Source organism: Urocitellus parryii, chromosome 6, assembly GCF_045843805.1.
Source record: "Urocitellus parryii isolate mUroPar1 chromosome 6, mUroPar1.hap1, whole genome shotgun sequence".
NCBI classification, from domain to species: Eukaryota; Metazoa; Chordata; class Mammalia; order Rodentia; family Sciuridae; genus Urocitellus; species Urocitellus parryii.
The window spans coordinates 68,085,915-68,103,857 of NC_135536.1; the positions used below are offsets into that span (position 1 = coordinate 68,085,915).

Below are 17,943 nucleotides of genomic sequence, written 5' to 3' on the forward strand. Positions count from 1 at the left end.
GCCAAATAGCTCACCCAACAGTAGGATAAGTAACCTTTTGTTCTTTTGAAGACTGAGCCATTGGGCGAAAAATGATTGAGAGACGTGTGCTTAAAGCAACATAATAAAACTCCTATTAGAATGGCATGCACAGAATAGTACCTTTTAATCAGCAGGTGTTGGGAAAAAAAGCAAGAAATAAAGAGAATAATAGAACAAATGATAAATTTTGTAAAAATGCTAAGAAATAGAAAACGAGAAATTATCCCAAATGTTTGAGGTGAATAAGAAATATATATTTATATATTTGTAGAAAATGTAAGAAAATGTAGAGAGTAAACTTCATTCTGGTTCATATAATCGTCCTTGATCCTCATTCTTAAAAAATGATTGACTGGGGATGGGTTGTGGCTCAGCGGTAGAGCGCTCACCTAGCACCAAGGCCCTGGGTTCAATCCTCAGCACCACATAAAAATAAATAAATAAAATAAAAGGCATTGTGTCCAATTACAACTAAAAAAATAAATATTTAAAAATATATATATATGACTGAATATGAGAAAGGAGGCAAAGTTTTTTCTCTAGGTGACATTCCCAAAAAAATAACGTTTAATCCCTGAGTTTTGTCAATCTGCCTTTGTGAGTTGGCAGTTCATGCCTGTAGCTGGTAGAGAGCTAAACTGTAAACAAAGTGATTTAAACTTAAGGGTGCAGATTTTAAAGCCATTTACAAATCTCATAGTAAAACCTCTGTGGCTGCTCAGTCTCCGAGAGTTCCTGGTGTTTCACAGAAGTCCATCCACAATGTTGGCTCCCAGAGTCTGTCCTGGTATCGAGGCTCAAAAGCAGTTTCCAAAGTAAAAAGTCACCAGCTTCCCCTTGCACCTAAGCAAGGTGACACGGGATTGAAACGTGGCCTCTCCCAGAGTCTTCCTCACCCATATCAGGTCACTTCTCTATCGTCAGCTGATTGACAACAGGTTCTCTGCACACAGCCCCAGATTCATTACTTTGACCTTTCACTCTCATTAAAATCCTTTGACCATTCCCTAAGTCCTTAATGAATAAATTATAAATTCTTAGCCTAATATTCTCAGTTAATAGTAATTTGGCTCCAATCTACTTTTTCCTGACACATACTCTCTCAAAGACTCTCTATGCATATCCTATTTCTCCAGCCAAACTCAAATATCTACAATTCCCCAATTAAGTGCCCCCTTTTCGGCACTGTCATGCGGTGCACCTTCTGGAATTGGCCCACCTTCCCATCTCCCTCTGCGCCCCACAGCTTCAGCACTCGGCAAGACGTGCTTGCTGTTCATGGGGCATTTGATAGACGTTTGTTAAAACAAAATATATCCTCTTCAAAAGTCCCCTTTCCTAAAAGTAAAGCAGAAATCATTTCTTCTGGCTCTAACCCTGGCAACACAACATTGAGTCCTTTCTCATTACAGGTTGTGAATCTCTAACATGAAAGTCCAAAATGCTTCAAAATCCGAAACTTTAAGTGCTGACATGATTCCATGAGTGAAAAATTTCATACCATGAAACTTTGTTTCATCCAAAAAATTATGAAAAGTACTGAATAAAATTATCTACAGGCTAAGTGCATAAGGTTTATTTGAAACATAAATGAAATTTCATGTTTAGATTCAGGTCCCATTCCCAAGAGACTTCATTAATATATATGTAAATATTTCCAAAAAATTTTTTTAATCTAAACCTGTAATAGTTCAGTTTTAAGCACTTTAGATAGGAGATACTCAACCTGTATTATTGTTATTATGAATCATCTATAATAATCATAAAAAATTCAAACAGTACATAGGGATATAAAATAATAGAAATTAAAAGTTATTCTTAACCTTCCAATAATCCCCCATTTCTTCCTCAGCAATAACATTAGTTAACGGTTCTGCAGCATCCTTCTAGATGAACATCCTTTTAGATGTTGAAGAACCGTTAACTAATAAAGAACATAAATTCTAAACATAAAAAATATAAATTCTAAAAGGCAAAGAATCGTTTCTGTTGGTCTCTGGGTCCTTAGCTCTTAGAATAGTACCTCGCAAAGAAGAAGGCACTCCATCAATATTTGTTGAATGAATGAACATCTGCACACATACACATTTAATGAATATACACAATATAGTTTTATTTTTAAGTTGATAATTCAAAAAGCAGAAATTTAAGTATACTACTTAAAGTAAAAAGGTATCTGCTAACCAGGCTTGGTGGTACATGCTTGTAATCCCAGCAACCTGGGGAGGCTGAGGCAGGAGGATCATAAGTTCAAGACCAGCCTCAACAACTTAGAGAGACCCCATCTCAAAATAAAAATAAAAAGGGCTGTGGATGTAGATCAGTGATAAAGTGCCCTGGGTTCAGTCCCAGTCCTAGGATGGTATGGAAGAAGAGGCACTGCTGAAGAAAGACACTCCATTTGTGGACCACTACTCTTCAGATTTCCCATGTGATACCAAATGTATAGGGTTTTCCCTCACATTAAGCAATTCTCCAATTCCATGATCATCTACAAGCCAATTTTTTAAAAAAATATTTTTCAGTTGTAAATGGACACAATACCTTTATTTGTTTTTTATGTGGTGCTAAGGATCAAACCCAGTGCCTCACACATGTAAGGCAAATATGCTCTACCAAAATATGCGAGCTACAACCCCAACCCTACAAGTCAATTATGACACTGCCTGGAATTAGTGTAGAGGTCACAGGTAGATTGCCTCTTACTTCAAATGCCAATCACAAGTAGTGGGTCCTCAGGTTACCTATTCTTTTATTTGACTTGGCTACAAACCAGGGATTCCTAAGATACCCCGCCTTAGGATCAAATATTTGCTATGATGGGTCACAGAATGCACCTGAACACTTGCGTTTACCTGAGTAAAGAATATGATTTTACAAAGCAGATGAACAGACAGATGAAGAGGGACATAGGACAGGGTCTGGAAAGGTCCAGAGCACAGTGGTTTCTATCCTATGAAGTTGGGGTGTCCACCCTCCCAACATGTGAATGCATTTGCTAACCAAGAAGGTCTCTAAACCCCATACTTCAGGGATTGTTTTTCTGGATGCCTCATCACACAGTCATTATCAATTAATTCACTATCTGGCTCCTATTCACTCTATGGAAGATGGGATGAGATGGCTGGAATTCTAACTTTCTAGTCATGGCTTAGTCTTTCTGGTAACCCACCCCCATCCTGAGGCTCTCTGAGAGCCCATCAAAAGTCATCTTATTAAAACAAAAGATGCTCCTATTATCCAGGAAATTCCAAGGGCTTTGGGAGCTCTGTACCAGGAACTGGAGTCAAAGACCAAATATTAGAACAAAAGATGCTCCAAGTACCCCTGCCCCTCAGGAAATGACAGGGGTTTCAGGAGCTCTGTGCCAAGACTCAGACAGAGACCAAATATGTATTTCTTATGATGTCACAGGCCTGGCCTAATGAGACCCAGTTGCCATTTACTGAAACAACGCTGCCGATTCACTGTTACCTAGGACAGGCACGGTTCCTTAAGTCAAATTGGACAATATCACAACACATTTTAGCCATGCCTTCTAACAGCCATCCCAAAGAATCTTAATCAAGCTGTTATCCAATAAAAAAAAATAACTTTAAAAGAGAGAGATGCTGGGGCTGGGGCTCAGTGGTAGAGTACTTGCCTAGAATGTGTGAGGTACTGGGTTCGATTCTCAGCACCACATAAAAATAAATAAAAATAAAGTTCTATCAACATACTAAAAAATATATTTTTTAAAAAGCTGCCTCTCCTATTGTTTCTCGTGGAGATAACAAACAAAACAAATAAACAAATTAAAGGAATAAAAGCCCACAGGCATGCACAATCAAAACAAGAAACACCTTAAATATCTGAAGGATAAACCAGAAAAGGCCTGTTATTTAACTACAGTGGGGGAGAATATTAACTCATGGAGACAGGGAGAGGTAATAATGACTGTTCCCATAAGTAAACAAACAAACAAGAAAGGAAAAGAAACAGTCTCAAGACACACCGCCCCCTGGGAACTGGTAGGGTGAGTTTAGGAAATAACTCCTGGCTGACAGAATCCAAAGCACAGGTGCCACCGCCTCTACCTTCAAGTTCCACTTCACACACTTCCTCCTGGAGGGCCTAAGACGTTATTATGGAAAAGCAACATTCTCCTGCCACCCCAGGACTGAAATCAAACTCCCCCCTCCTCGTCTGTCCTCAAACCAGCTCAGGATTTCACACCACCATCCTTGCCACTTCTCCTCCTGTCATCCTCAAATCCTGCCAACTCTGCCTCCACACAGCTCCGGAATATCTCTTCCCACCCCTCCTCCACTCCTCTCCCTCCGGTTCAATCTGCTATCAGCTTGGCCTGGAATGCTTCCCTGGACCGCCAGGTCTGCTCTGCGTCCTTCCAATCTGTTCTCCCCCTCAGCCAGGAAAGCTGACCAGTTTCTCTTTTCACCCTTGGTTTCTCCAGCTTCACTGGAGCTCCATCTCCAATGCTCCTTGCTGTTCTTAGGATCAGCAGCAAAATCCTGAATAGGGCCTGTGAGGCCACTTGACACCTCTCCAACCTCTGCACACCCCATGTACCACATGCACCTCACATGCTGGGCTCCAGCCGTTCTGGCCTCTGTCAGGGTCTTTATAAACCTTCCTCTCTGCACCTAGTTAAAAAAAAAAAAAAAAAAACACTGGCTCTAGAGACAGACTACCTTTGTTGGATCCCATATCTGCCACTTACTGACTGTGCACCTCAGTCTTCTCAGGGGACAGTAATACCTACTTCATGGAGGTGTTAGAAGGATTAACTACTCTACTGACTTCGATCTGAGGTCAGCAAACTCCAGCCCACAAGCCAAATTTGATCTGCTGCCTGTTTTTGTAAATAAAGTTTTATTGGAACACAGACACACTATTGGTTTACCTGTTTCCTGCAGCTCTGTTCATCTACAATGACAAAGTAATTAAGACAGAGATCCTGTGAGACTCAACACCAGTATTTCCTACCTGCCCTTTACAGAATAAAAGTCTGACAATTCCTGGTATAGACTATACTTGGTCTACACAATAAATCTTAGTTATAACATGGATAAGCTTTGAAAATATTCTGCTAAGTAGAAGAAACCAGTCACAAAATTCTATATATTACATGACTCCATTTTTATAAAATGTCCAAAATAGAGAAACCTATAGAAATGGAAAGTAGATTAGCTGGTGGTAGAAATGGACCTGGGGGTGCTGATAGCTAAAGGTTATAGCATTTGGTTTTAGAGGTGAAAAAATAGTCTAAAATCCAGCATGGTGATAGTTGGACAACTCTATGAATATGCTAAAAACTATTAAATTAGACACTTGGATTAGTGAATCGAATGGTATGGCATGTGAAAATTCTGCGTGCAGTACCAGGGGTCCAACCCAGGGCCTCACACATGGTAGGCAAGCGTTCCTCCGGTTCCATTGGAGCTAAATCTCCAGCTCATGCATTTTATCTCAGATTATATTGTAATAAAGCTGCTCCCCAAAAACTTAGCTAATATCTGAGATTATCTGATTCATATCTGTCTCTTCAGCAGCAGCAGGCTCCCTCCGAGCGGGGGCCATGTCTGACTTTGCTTCTTGTTTTGCCTGGAGCACCTCCCACAGTGCTTTCCACGCTCTATGAGCTCAGAAAATACTTGTTGGATGAGTGTTACATGGCTGGGGGAGGAGGGAGCAGGAGTTTGTTGCTATTTTTCCCAATCAGTGGAGAGATGTAAGTGTTTCGTTCATTAGGAAAATATATGACATACAAACAGTGATTTCTCCTGAGCCTTAGCATGTGGAATTCAGCCACAGGAGCAGGCCACACCCTTGTATAAACACCTGAGATTTTCACACTAAGGCTTTTGTTTCTAGCCTCCCTGGAACATAGCTCCTGGCTCTCTGACTAAGCAAATCTGATATTTCTAGCCCAAGAAAATGAGCCTGGAATACAGATGAAATGGCTAGAATCAGGGTGCTGCCTCTCCCTCTTCTGACTCACCTGAGTTGCTCAATAAATATCTGAGGAATGAATAAATCAAGAAATGACTCCATTTCTTTTAATACATATGTGTTACTCTTTGCCTCCTCTCTTCTTTGCCACATAAAATTGTGAATGCTTTCCTTGTGAAAAATCAAGACAAGGGAGCCTGACACTTTCATACAGCTCAAAAAGCACGGTAGGAGGTGTTCCAGGCAAAACAAGAGGCAAAGTCAGACATGGCCCCTGCTCTCAAGGAACCTGCAGCTGACGAGAAGACTGGTACTGATCAGGTCATCTCAGATGTTAGCCAAGTGTCTTAGGATGCTATACAGTATAAGAGAGGTATACTGAGATACATGAGATTAATATCTCAGAGTTGACACTCACAACTCAAGCTCAGGCTTGCTGAAGCAAGACATGCCCAGGAAGAAGTGGGAATTCAGAGGAAGGAACCATGACACTTCACAAAAGCCTGCCAATAAGGGCTCCAGTGGGCATGGTGGGGGGTGGGGGACAAGGGGATACTGGGGATGGAACTTGGGGACTGAACCACTGAGCCACATCCCCAGCCCTATTTTGTATTTTATTTAGAGACAGGGTCTCACTGAGTTGCTTAGTGCCTCACTTTTATTGCGGCTGGTTTTGAACACGTGTGTCTCCTGCTTCAGCTTCCCAAGCTACTGGGATTACAGGCGTGCGTCACCGTGCCTGGCTCAAGTGGGCGCTTCATAGGTGAGAAAACTGTTGCTCCCAAAAGATGAAGGATTTCTATTCACCCATACAGTAAAACATTTTTTGAGGGCTGGGGTTGTGGCTCAGCGGTAGAGCGCTTGCCTGGCATGCATGAGGCACTGGATTCGATTCTCAGCACCATGTACAAATAAATAAAATAAAGGTTCAACTAAATAAATAAAGGTCAACAACTAAAAAAATATTAAACAAAAGAAATATTTATTGAAAGCCTGCTCTGTCTCCTAATGCAGAAGAACTTTAAATCCAGGTGTATCTAATTCAAAAATTCATGTTCTTTTCATTATAATTCAAAATTGGCTGAAATATCAAATCCATGGCCAATCCAGCTATCACCCTCTTTCTCTCTTCTCCTTCAAACCCAAAACGTCCACAAGGAGTTGTCTATACAGTTTGTCTTCACTTCCTTACCTATCACTCGCTTCTCAACTTACTATAAGCTGGGTTGACAGGTCATTCCCCTGAATTCTCAGGTAGGCCACATACAACATGGCCGTTGCTGAACCTAATGGGTACATCTCAAGACTTATCAGAGATTTTAAAACCTCTGACTCATCTCCTACCCTCTCCTTCTTGAAATACTCTTCATCTTTGGAGTTAGGATGCCACGTTCACCTGGTTTTCTTCCGACTTCTCCCAACACCTTTCTCAGGTTCTAGCACAGATTTGTCTTGCTTTTCCTATCTCTAACGTTCTTCCTAGATCTTTCTTCTCTTTTTTGAGATATTCCATCTACTCCAATGGATGGAATCAATTACCATTTATATACTAATGACTCTCAAACCTTGATCTCCAGCCCAGTGTCTATGTGTCCTGAGCTTCATTAGATTGTTTTCTGAGCACCTCCACTTACTTATTGCATAGACACCTCACCTTCAGCATTTCCAGTGTCATCATCTCTCACTAACTCCCTCCTCCACCAAAGCTGTTCTCCTGCACTTTTTTTGTTTTTCAGTGAATGGTTCCATCATCCATTCATTTGCCCAAGAATAAACTCGAATCATCTTTGATACTTTCCTCTCCCTGATTACTCCATACTCAACCAAAAAATTCCCTCTTGAATACCTGTCACCTCTAGATTGGGGACACCATTTTCTCTCAGCTGGACCCCATAATAGACTTAAACTGGACTTTCAACTTCCACACTCATTCCCATAGAGACAAATCCTGCAGCCTGGGGGATTTCTGGAACCAGAATGTCTTTAAGTATGTCTTTACTCAAAATCATGCAACTGCTCCTCCTCGGTCTTAGAAAAACTTCCAAACCCCTGCATGTTTCAAGTTCTTGTAGAGCCCTTTAGTGCCTTATTTTTTTCACGTTCTCCTTCCCGCTCTGGTCCTCAGTCCCACTGAACATCCCTCTCCTAGAGTATGCCACGTTCAGTCTGACTTTCTGGCCTTGCATCCACCCATCCCACGCCTGAAGCACTCCTCTCATCCTCTCCCTGCATGTCTGTTAACATCATTTAGGTCAAAGCTTGGGAATCAATCGCTTCCTCTGGGAAGCCATCCCACACTCCCAAGTCTGGGTTAGGTATCCCTGCTCCATACTTCCACAGTAGCCAGCCTTCTCTCTCTTGCAGCACACACCACATGATACTGTATGAGTATGTGTGCTCGTGTGAATCCCTATAACCAGAAGGTGAGTTTTAGAAGAGCATGTGCTATGTACCACCCTGTGTGCTCAGCATGGTGCCTTATATATAAGAGGTGTTAGAAAATATTTGTTGCATAATGAATGAAGAAAGAAACAGGACTCTAAGAATAAATTAACCTATGCTTATAAAAAGCATGACCAGTAATGGAATGGGTATCTCTTACCTTAAAAAATCCTACATCTCTCTTCATCTTGGGCCTGATATTTCAGTTCCCCTTCGCAGAAAAATTGCTTTAAAGTGTTGATTAAGTTACCACCTTAACTTACTACTTCTTCATCCATTCTCTCTGAGGCCCACTGTAGTCAGGCTTCCATTCCCACCACTTACAAAGGTAGCTAACTTCATCAGAGCTACCAGTAAGCCTGATTGGCCCAACACAGTGTTCTCCTATCTACCTTACTCAAGAGCTCTATAGTTTCAACAAGTGGGCCACTCCTTCTTCTTGAAGCCCTGGCATCTAGAGTTTACACGCCATCACACCCACCAGGTTTTCCTTGTTGTCCCTGGTACTCCTTCTCAGTGTCCTTTGCTGGCTCCTCCTCTTCTGCTCGACCTTTAAACACTAACACATCCAAAAGGTCCACTCTTGTTAAACACCCCACAGGTGATCTCGCCCAGTCAGTCCAGGGCTGTGAATGCACATGTAGCAGCCATGTATTGTGGTCTCCTGAATCTCTACCTCTCCCTTATTCTGGACACTTAGAACCATCTATATACTTGACTTCTCCGTTTGGATATCAAAGAAGCATCTCACACTCACTGTGACAGAAATAAACTCTTGATTTCTCCAAAACTTATTCAGCTACCAGTCTTGCTCATCACAATAAATTACAACAACTTCTCAACTGCTCAAGGCAAAAGAGAAATTCTCCCTAATTTGTCTTTTGCTCACCCCACACATCCCCAATATTCACAAATATCTTAAAAAGTCCCTGATTGGTTATGCCATTGCTATAACCCTGGTCCAAACTACCATAATACCTTATCTGAACTCCCACAAAAGCATCCTAATTGGCTCTCCTGTTTTCCTCATTCTCCCATGTAACCAGATCATATTACTCCTCTAATTTAAGCCGTCTAGGCAGGCATGGTGGCAGGTACCTATGAAGCCAGCTACTCAGGAGGCTGGGGCAGGAGGATCTCTTGAGCTTTGGAGTTTTAAGACCAGTCTGGGTGACATAGCAAGACCCTTTTTCAAATAAAATAAAAATGAAGCCTTCCAATGGTTTCCCAGTACAGCTGTTGAATCAGCTCCGCCTAGCCTGCTTCTCAAAACCAGCTCAGGCCAACACAATCCAGCCACACTAGGCTGCTTTTACAAGTTGAATTCACCAAGCTTCCCTCTATCTTTCAGCTTTTCCTTGATCTCCTGCCTTAAACCAGAATGCTCTTACCCTGCTCTTTGCATAGCAGCCCTAGTGTTATTCAATCAGTCCTAAATTGTCCCTCTGCAGTTAAAGAAGTCACCCACTCTACTGAGCCACCCCAGCCCACATAAACCCACTTGAATCCTCCATTTAGCACTTACCACATGCCGATATTTTTCTTGAAAACATATATATAGAGAAATTTCCTAAGTTAAACATAAGCACCAAGGGTTTGTGAAACTTACTGGAGTTGTTCACCTTAGTATTTTCTTACCTGAAGTAGTACATGACACAAAGTAGGTCTTGGGAAACATGCTGCAAGAATGAATCAAAGGACAGATTCATCTGTACTCATAAAAATTGACCATTTAGTGTAATAAAGTGGTAAATGTGAATTGACCTGTACTTCTGAAATATTTTTTAATGAAAATATCAAACCCCCAGGAAGTTTTTTTGTTTTGTTTTGTTTTGTTTTGTTTTGTTTTGTTTTGCAGTACTGGGGATTGAACCCAGGCAAGTGCTCTATCACTAAACTACATCCCCAGAAAAGACCTCTTGGAAGTTTGGGCAATAAAACATACAGAATGAGGCAGACAGCAGAGCTACAGGGTAGAACTGTCCCCACTATTTAAAATCCTACTTAACTGAAGAAAAGGCTAACAATTCCAATGTTTTGGAAAGATCTTAAAATATTCTCAAATTTGAAAAGGGTTGTTTTGTTCTGCATTTGATCCATTAACCTTTTACCTTGTAATATGACACTGTTGACGCAATAGGTAAGCCCTTGTGCAGTTAAAGGCAAGAAAAAAAAAACAAACATTCAACTAGTGAGGGCTACTCACCCCACAAGCCAACAGCAAGAACGTGTGAGTATTTTTCTGCTATTTTCTTCCCATGCTAATTCAACATACATCACAGAACCTCAAGGATCAGATTATTCATTAAAATGTAATATCTCTTATAGGGCACAGTGGTGCACACTTGTAATCCCAGTGGTTCAGAAAACTGAGACAGGAGGAACAAATTCAAGGCCAGCCTCAGCAACTGGCTGGTGCCCTTAACTTAGTGAGATTCTCTCTCAAAATTAAAGAAAAAAAAATTAAAATTAAAAGTCTGGGATGAGGCTCAGCGGTAAAGTGCCCTTGGGTTTAATACCCAATACCAGGAAGATAAACACATAAAAATAAAATAAAATGCCTCTCCTCCAAAGATACACTTATTAAAAAAAACTTCAAAATATTCCATTTCTCTTATAAATCATCCATATGCTTTCATCTACCACTTTAACGTGACTCTACAAATATATGGTGGTATTAAACTCTCACTCTCATATATGTTAAAAACAACAAATGTGGTTATCTTTTTATCAAAATTTCCCTGAATGATCTAGAAAAAATGGAGTCATTCAGAGAAATTATAATTGCTGATGTTGAAATCAGATCACAAAAGTTATCTAAGGGCACACTTAGAATGCCCTCCAAATTTCAGAATGTTAGATCACAAACTAAAACCATCGAATGCTTATAAATTAATAAACTACATTAGCTTCTTAGTTCCCCATTTTCAAAGTGATATTTTGAACTTTAATTTTTTTTTCTGATACACTACTTCAAACTCTGAATAATTACAACCCTGCCCAACACAGATGCATACACAAAAGCTCAGAAAATCTTCTATCTCTCATGGGGCTAATTAAAAAGGATTTTTTATTTCTATAAGGAATGAATGAGATCTTTGTTAACCCACTTTAACAGGACTCTAAATGACCCTGGATTTATCTTGCCCTAGTTTTCAAAATGTAACTGACCCAGAATAATATAATCTTATCTCCAAACTCCTGACAGAAACAGAACTAAAGTTCCCAGAAGCCAAAATCAAACATGCAACCTAAGAAAAAATAATATCTTTTTCCTGAAAATTACTATATACTACAAACACCACAAGAGCTCTTATTTTATTTTCACTTAATCGGTGTTTTTTAAAGATGATAAAGCTTTATAATGCCAAGGCAAACAATCTTCCAAGAAAACACAGCAAAGTACGATATCAACTACTACGATTATCAGAACTTCCTGGAAGCTTTGTGTTATTATGGTACAACACTGATAGCTAGTGAAGGACTGTAACTTGATTGTTTTCTCTGGGTGTAATAATCATCCAACCAGCCAAAACAGACCCCAGGCGTGATTTGCTTTTACTCATAATAATTGAGCAGGCTAAACTGGTTAGGGAACCAAAATTATTAACTGTTAATACACGTCTCTTTCTTACCCCTCATGCATCATTTCCATCAAAATTTCACCCAGAAATTTTCTTGCAAAGGGATAAAAATTCCACTTGGAAGATTTTTATATTAATCCAGTTCCTCTTTCTAAGACGTCACAGGGATTCATTCACAGCCACAGGTAGAACAGACTTCGTCTTAGAAACATGATATTAAACATACCAATACCTCACTGACTCATGTCTAAAGAAATCTGTGTTTCCATCCTGACCTGCCAATTTTTCTGAACATTGAATGATTCTTTTAATTCAGGATAATTTACAGGACTTTGTGTTTTATACTGGAATGGCCACTCCATTATTCATTATGCAATTGTTTACTGAAGGCCTAAAATATTCAGAAATTTCACTGGCCATAAAAGATATGGCAGTATTATACTCAGGGCACCAAAAATGTGCACATGGAGGAATTCAGGACTATTGAAGTAAGTGATATTCAAAAACAAAAGGAAACCCCAGGAAAAGCAGCAATTACATGGAGCTAAGTCAGAAGACAACAAACCCCAGGGAAGCCTTGACCAAATTTTGGGGTTTTTTTTTTAAACAATGATTGGAATACATCACTCATCTTCCAAATAATGTGATATGAATTCAATTTTTATTCTTTACCTCCCTAAAACTGAAACATGAAAATATAACCCAGACAACAATGCTAGCCATACTTTGGTTGGATTTCTGCGATAGATAACCAAAATGTAAAGTGATTGGATCTGCATCCTTGGCACTTCCACACAGCATCCACAGGCAAAGGAAAACTTGCTTTTTAAAAGTGCTTGATCTAGTTTCCTTTGTATCCTTATCACTCAGCGCCCTGCACAAAGTTGGCCTTCAGCATTTTGTAAGTCATGGTAAATTAAACATTATGTCTTATTATGATGCTTCCAACCTAACCTACTAAATCTGGATAATGTTTTTTACTCCAAGAGTAGAATATTTTTAATTGACAGATATCACTGTGTGTTTTTATCATGTACAATATGATTTGATTTTTGGGGGGAGGGGGAATACCAGGGATTGAACCCAGGGGCACTTAACCACTGAGCCACATCCCCAGCCCTATTTATTTATTTATTAAAAAAAATTGAAGGGGGGGGGGGAGACAGGGTCTTACTAAATTGCTGAGACTGGCTTTGAATTTGCAATTCTCCTCAGCCTCCTTAGCTGCTGGGATTACAATTATGCACCACTACACCAAGCTGTGTGCACGTACATTATAGAATGGTTAAATATGATAATTAACAGATGCAAAACCCCATACAGTTACATTTTTGTGAGCTTATAGCATCCACTCTGTTTACATTTTTTAAGAATACAACATATCATCATTAACTATAGTCACCTTGCTGTACAATCAGTCTCTTGACATTTATTCCTCCTATCTAATTTTAATTATGTATCCTTAACCTGGATAATTTTTTTTCTGGGGTGTTTTTGTTTGTTTTTGTTTTTGTTTTTGTTTTTTTTGGTACTGGGGATTGAATCCAGGAATGCTTAACCACTGGGCCACATCCCCAATACTTTTTATTTTTTATTGTGAGATAGAGTCTTGCTTAGTTGCCTATGGTCTTGCTAAGTTGCTGAGGCTGGCTTTGAACTTATGATCCTCCTGCCTCAGCCTGCCAAAGCACTGGGACTACAGGCATGCACCACTACATCCAGCTAGATAATTTTTTCCCAGATAGATACTTTTTAATGTTATCCCAAATAAGAAATAAAGTGAAAGCCTCCCTTCAGATGAATACTCAGTAAATAATGAATATATTTAAAATGGATAATAACCTAACTATAGAGACTCACATTTCACTGTGGAGCCCTATCACGCTATGATATGCACCCACAAGACACAGAGGGTTTTTCAATGTTTTACAATACATCATCTAGGTGATAGCAGCACTGAATATGAGATATGTATATTATTTGAAATGACACAGTAACTGGGCTGAACATGTTTTTATACAGATCCATGCAGGTGGTTAACCATTCACCAGCCTCTTGGCAGGATTGCAAGAAAGGTAACTTCTTGTGTGGTGGTAAAGGTAATAGAATACACTCCTTCCTAACTCAGTGTCTAATTCAGGATAACATTCTGCAGCTAGATGCTGATTTTCTAAGGCATTACCTACATCATTTTTACAAACAAAATAATTTGCTGTGTTACATAAATTATTTCCTTTTATGACCATAAAATGTTGTTTCAGACAAAATATGCAGTAATTATTTCCATAGGATAAAAGGGAAAGAAATAGGGCTGGGGCTGTAACTTAGTGGTAGAGCGCTTTCCTCACACTTGTGAGGCCCTAGGTTCAATCCTCAGCACTACATAAAAATAAAGACATCGTGACAATCTACAACTAAAAAAATATTTTTAAAAAGAGGGGGAAAGAAACACTACTTTTTCAAGAGACAAATCCAAATGGAAAAACTTAAACATTTTATAATGAATGCATTTTGGTGGGGAAGGGGAGTACCAGGGATTGAACCTGGGGGCCCTTAACCACTGGGAAACATCCAAGGCCCTTTTTTTAAAAAAAAAAAAAATAATATTTTTAGTTGTAGATGTTCACCATACCTTTGTGTATTTAGCTTTTTTTTAATGTGGTGCTGGGGTTCAAACCCAGTGCCTCACACATGCTAGACAAGTGCTCTACCACTAAGCCACAATCCCAGCACCCCCAGCCCTTTTTTATAATTTATTTAGAGACTGGGTCTTGCTGAGTTACTTAGGGCCTTACTAAGTTACTGAGGCTGGCGTTTTGTTTTGTTTTGTTTTTTTAAATAATGTTGTTGGATTTTTTTATACCTTTGGTTTATGTATGTATGTATGTATTTATGTATGGTGCTGAGGATTAGACCCAGGGCTTCACACATGCTAGGCAAGTGCTCCCTCCAACTATAAGCTATAACCCCAGCTCCCTATGGCTAGCTTCTGAACTCACAATCCTCCTGCCTCAGCCTCCCAAGCCGCTGGGATTACAGGCATGCACCACTCACCCAGATTATAATGAATGCCTTTGAATAGTCTAAATTTCCATACTTTAAATTTGTTTAAAATGTGGATCATTTAGATTAAGACAAAATGCCCTGAACTAAAATTCAATTTTTACATCAATGCACTCAAAAGCATAAATACAATTCCCTTTTCTTCCTAACCACTCAAACATTCCCCCTGCTAGACCAAAGAACCTAAATATCGCCCTCAAAAAGTACCTCCAAATCCCTTTATACAAATATTTTCTCAAAGACAATACAAAAATGAAGAAAAAGGAGGAAATCACTTACTGACAAAGCACCCCTGGTTTTCAGGCCCGCCCGCCTTCAGTCCCTGAACACATGGGATACCTGTTCTCACAGCTTATCAATGATGAATCACCACATTTCAATTCAGGCATTTTAATTTTTTTTGAGTGCATTATTTTGAGCCAAGGTGTGGCCACAATTCCCTCACCTCAGATGAAGTTTTGCTCAAATAAAGTAGGCTTTATAACTTAATTAGACCATCATACTATCTCTATCTGCCTCTTAAAACAAAACCAAAAAATGTTCTGAAATGAAAATGGGGGAAAAACTTTCTTATGAGCATTGATCTTGAACCTCTCAAATTACACAAAACCTCCATTCTCAAATTACCCCAAGGATCAGTAAACGACATGTAGTACTGGCTTCCCACTTCTTCCCCATGGATGATGCATCAGGCACTATGATCCTTGAAACACATCATGTAAGTAAATTACTCAGACTGGCTAGTTCCTAGATATGACATTTTCCTTGCTAAATAGCTCATACTAGTCTTCTATTGTAAAGCAGATTGTATGACCTAGTTATAATCCAAAGCACGTTATATTTCTAGTAATTTGCTAATTATTTTGAGCAATTTATAATCCTGAGATCACTAAGGTGAGCTGAAGATGTCCATCCACATTCTAGATTTAAGTTTGCTCTAGACAGAAGAGAGTAAGGCTGAGACTTAATAGACTCTCAGAGAAAGGTGGAAGGGAAATTATGCCTACCAAATTGTTCTTTGAAGTGTGTCAGAGGGAGTGCTATACAGTGAAAAGAAAACTATACTCCAAGTCAAAACCTAGTTGCTCATCAGCTGTGTGACTCTGGGAAGATAATTCAGATGTCATGAGCCACAGCATCTCTGTTCACCAAACATATAAAGATCTATCTTATCATATGGTTGTAAAGATCAAGTGAGATAAAGTAGATCCCATGAGATAATGCAAAAGTGCTAGTAAGCTAGAACATGCTATGGGAGGCTCACTCTGTAGTGGGGAACAAAGCATTATTAAATACAGTAATTATAATACTATGAATGTTGAAACAGACATGAGAAAACAGAGGGAGCACATACTTCGGCCTCACAGAGAAGAGCTCAGGCTGAGGAGGCTGAGGCTGGCTGACCCTGGGATGGATGAGTTGGACTCCATTGTTACAGAAGAAGTCAGGGCTACAAGAGAACAACCGGAGCAAACACACTCACTCTTGGGCAAGGGAGATTATGCCCGTTGGAAAAATGTGGGGGCTAAAACACAGTGTGCCTACAGAGGTGTGGTGGGAGACGACAGCAGAGAGAAAGGCAAGCACCAGATCAGAGAGGACCTGTGCCTACACCAAGAAGTCTAAACCCATCCTGTGAGTGTTGGGAAGACATGGAAGAGACGTGTCAAAACAACACAACAACAACAACAACAAAAACAAAAAACAGTAATATCAAAACTCCTGGTTTACAAATTTTTCCTATATACCAGGAGGTTTCTGTTCTAGCTGGGTGTTCCTGGACAAAGATTTTAACACAAAGATCTGTGGCCGTAAATATATAAAAAGAAATAACGCTAGCTCGGGAGACATGGCGGGTGTTAAAGCTCTTGTGGCATTATCCTTCGCTGGGGCTACTGGACTGACTTTTCTTGTGCTGGGATGTGCCTTGGAGGATTATGGTGTAGACTCGCCCTTTTTTGTCCTGTTTTTCCACACCATCTCCCCTATTCCCCATTTCATCTCCAAAAGAGTCATATATGACTGTAACATAACCAGCAGTGCATATTTCTTCACTACTGGAATTGTTGCTTCTGCCTTTGGATTTCCTGTTATTCTTGCACGTGTGGCCATGATCAAATGGGGAGCCTTGTACTGGGAAGCAACACTGTCGTTTTTCTTACAATTCTAGGTTTTTTCCTGGTATTTGGAAGAGGAGATGATTTTAGCTGGGAGCCATGGTAGCACTTTATTTTGATAGAGAACACTGTATTTCTTAAGATTTGTACTGTATGTATATGTGTATACCCATGGCATTTTACCATGGGATTTAATATGCTGGGTTTTTTTATACCTTCATATCATGATCACTCTAAGGAAGACTTCCTAAGTAAAAGATTAGTTTTATTCCTAGATAATGGACCACTATTTTTACTGAAGTTGAATTATGTTATTTGTTTGGCTGTTCACATAGTCAAACAGCTGCTCATCTGTACAGGCCACCTAAACCTTTTGTGTGGAGGTATGCTTAGATTGGTGAAGACATTGAAGCAGGTCTTTTATAGCTCAGAAAAACTTGGCTCCCTCTGTGTTGTAGACCCTTGCTTCTCAGAATGTGGTCCACAGACCAAGAGCACTAGCATCTCCTAGCTTATTGGAAATATAAAATCTGAAGCTCCTCTGCCCACCACCCAGACCCAGTGCATTTTGATGAGAGAATCATATTCACATTAGAGTTTGAGAAACTTTGTTATAAACATCACACCTAGCTTCCTTGACTTGCCCTTGGATCCATCACTTATCCTCTTTGGGAGTTCTGCTCATTTGAGGGGAAAAAAATATCCTTATGTGGAGGAGGGGTTCAGACTCTCTTTGGTGTTTGTGAACTGTTCCAAACTGTAAT

At 39.7% G+C, this 17,943-nt stretch overlaps 1 pseudogene; it reads left to right on the plus strand.

Moving 5' to 3' along the window:
* The first annotated feature begins 16,911 nt into the window (after window positions 1–16,911).
* LOC113180261 (leptin receptor gene-related protein pseudogene) lies at window positions 16,912–17,285 on the plus strand (annotated as a pseudogene).
* Window positions 17,286–17,943: the final 658 nt, after the last annotated feature.